Source organism: Elephantulus edwardii, unplaced genomic scaffold, assembly GCF_000299155.1.
Source record: "Elephantulus edwardii isolate Elephantulus edwardi_28Jun2011 unplaced genomic scaffold, EleEdw1.0 scaffold00034, whole genome shotgun sequence".
NCBI classification, from domain to species: domain Eukaryota; kingdom Metazoa; phylum Chordata; class Mammalia; order Macroscelidea; family Macroscelididae; genus Elephantulus; species Elephantulus edwardii.
Window position 1 is genome coordinate 21,917,761 of NW_006399784.1, and position 2,787 is coordinate 21,920,547.

General features: G+C 32.6%; 1 protein-coding gene across 1 annotated transcript in view; it reads left to right on the forward strand.

Moving 5' to 3' along the window:
* Positions 1–2,787, forward strand: part of LRBA (LPS-responsive vesicle trafficking, beach and anchor containing) — an 874,405-nt gene that overhangs the window by 6,273 nt on the left and 865,345 nt on the right. The gene's annotated exons all lie outside the window — the stretch shown is intronic.

Sequence of the window (2,787 nt, forward strand, 5' to 3'; positions counted from 1 at the left end):
CTCTTCCAGTCAGTTGGCCAAGTGGTTGTTCTCCAGATTTCTTGGCACAACTTGGTGAGCACGTCCAGGGCAACATCTGTTAGCTGAAATATGTCAATTGGTATACCATCTATTCCTCGAGCCTTATTTTTTGCTATTTCCTTCAAAGCAGCCTGAACTACTTCTTTCATCACCATAAAAAGGGATAGGTAGAGTAAATGAGACAAAATACCACTAACAGTACTGAATCTAGGAGGTAGATTATAGGATTGATAATATTTCTGGCTTTTAAAAATAACACATAATTGGTTAATATATATTAAAAACGTAATTGTATTATTTCTTATATATATACATATACACACACACACACACACGTACATACATACATACATACATATACGTACATACATTTCTTTTTTTAAAAAAGGCCAGTACATAGGAAATGTAACCACATATGGCTCTAATGATTTTAGTGGCTGTATCCTGAACACTCATAAGATTCCCTATCTTGGAAATGAGAATCCATAGCTTTTGATACTTACAACAGGAAAGTTTTTAGGAAAATTAAGCAATATCTTTAAAACTTCCTCATCTCTAACTGTACCAAGTAATCCTGTAACACCCAACCCTCAGGTGAATGTGGAAAACCAAGGACGAGCAATGTGTAAAGTGTCTGAAATATAAGAAGGAAGGAGTAGACTTTTTCTTTTCATTTTATCCTCTTTTTTTGTGTGATCTAAAACAATAATTTATTATTACTATTAGTGATTCTGAGGGTGCATTGAGATCAGCTGGGCAGTTTTTTTAAAAAATTCATTTTAATGAACGTTTACAGAGACTTAGGGTTTCCAGTCATCCATTGTTGCACTTTTCTCCCTGCAGTTGTTCTTCTCTTTGAAAAGTAAAAGAAAAATTCTTTCATTGTTATTCAATCCCTCTGCCCAAGTCCACTCCACTATATGTTTTCTTTGTAAAAATCTTAAAAAGTAATGATACCTTAACTAATTATATTTCTTTAGAGATTAACTCTATTGCTTACAAATGGAAACAGTATTTCTTCTTGTTCTATGAGATCTTCGACAACAAATAAAGACATCATTGGTGTGGTGTTTTTATTTATAATCTATAATAAATCTCTTCTAACTGGAAGTTTCAAGTAATTCCACCTCTGTTGAGGCATTCAGATTTTGTTATTTGTGTTTCATAGTGAAAATCCCTCTATCATAAAATGTTATGAATATAGTTTAACTCCTACATGGAGTATCTAGTTGAATCCAAACAGCAGCTTAAGACATAATGCATAGACTATGCCAGTAGGGCTCTTTACAAACCAAAACTTTCTCATTGCTGCTGAGTTGGAGTAGATTCATACTTTTGAAAGTTATCTAGGTTGCTTAAAATGTTTATTAGGAGAACAGAGGTTTCAAGGAATGTGATATTCAACTTGTATGGAATCAATAATACGGTTCATCATTATAAAAAGCCCTGGAGTTAACTTCTTTATCTCATAGTTAGGATTGTGGGTATGAATGTATTTTCCACAATGGCTTAACTTCCATGATTGAGTTGAAATTGTATATTGATCCTATAAGAAAGTGGATTATAATCAATTTTTGAGGTCACTTTGTGTACTTTCCACATTGAGCACATTCTTAGAAACAGCGAACACTTTTATTAATGGAAGCAGAAAAGAATTCTAGATATTTAATATTTGTCAAAATGTATTATTACTAGGTCTCCAATGTTCAGATACCTCTTCCTTGAAGCTAGTTTCTATGGTAGAGTTACTGAATAAAGTTAACTACATATTTAAATTTATGGAACATTATTGTTCATTTCTGTTAAGGTATGACTTTAACTGAGATTTTACATTCTTAAAGCAAGAAATTTCTTTAAGAAATCAAAGTATATATTGTTAATTGCATTTTTAGTTGGTGCATCTTCATATATGGTTTTTGTGACTAAATGTATCTCTTTTTAAATTTAATAGTAAGGTATTATTATTTCCAGATATCATAGTCTATTTCTTTCCAGTAACAACCTCATATGACAGAGTGGAACTGCCCCAGATGGTTTTCTTGGTGGTAATCTTGATGGGAGCAGAATGCCAGGTCTTTCTCTAGTGAAGCAGCAGAGTGGGTTTGAAATACCAATTTTTATCAGCCAGGACTCCTTAATAATATTAGGAAGGGTCAGTCCTTGCAAAAAGACATTGTATTGGGAAAAGTTTATGGCCAAAGAAGAGTGACTCTCAACATGATGCATTGACATAGTGACTGTATCCATTGGCTCAAGTTTATCAGAGATGATGAGGCTGACATAGGAGAGGGCAAGGTTCAGATGTGTTGTTTATAGGGTCACTAAGAGTTGTAGTTGACTCAATGGAATTTAACAACAACGATAACATTGAGCATGCTAATAGGAGGAAGTGATGTTTTCATATGTTTTTCACCAGAAATTCTTTGTTTTCTCCTCTATCCAAACTATCTAGGAAGACATTATAATGCTAGTATACAACAGTGTGCCACTATTACCAACTCTTCTGGAAATATAGATGAATTTTTACTGTACTTTCTACTTAAAACAATTCTTTTTAATATTGATCTTTTTTTTTTGTTAGAATAATATGTTGCTTGTGGTTTGGTCTTTTTTGGTGATAGTTTTGTGTCATCTCGTTGCTTTGGAATATTAACTATTTCTGTAATCCTTTCTTTTTTATATATTTCTAGTACCATTTGCCTTGTTTAGGCACTCATCACTTTTTTGCCAGCTTAGAAGAGATAACTTTCAAAAACAAAAAAAAAA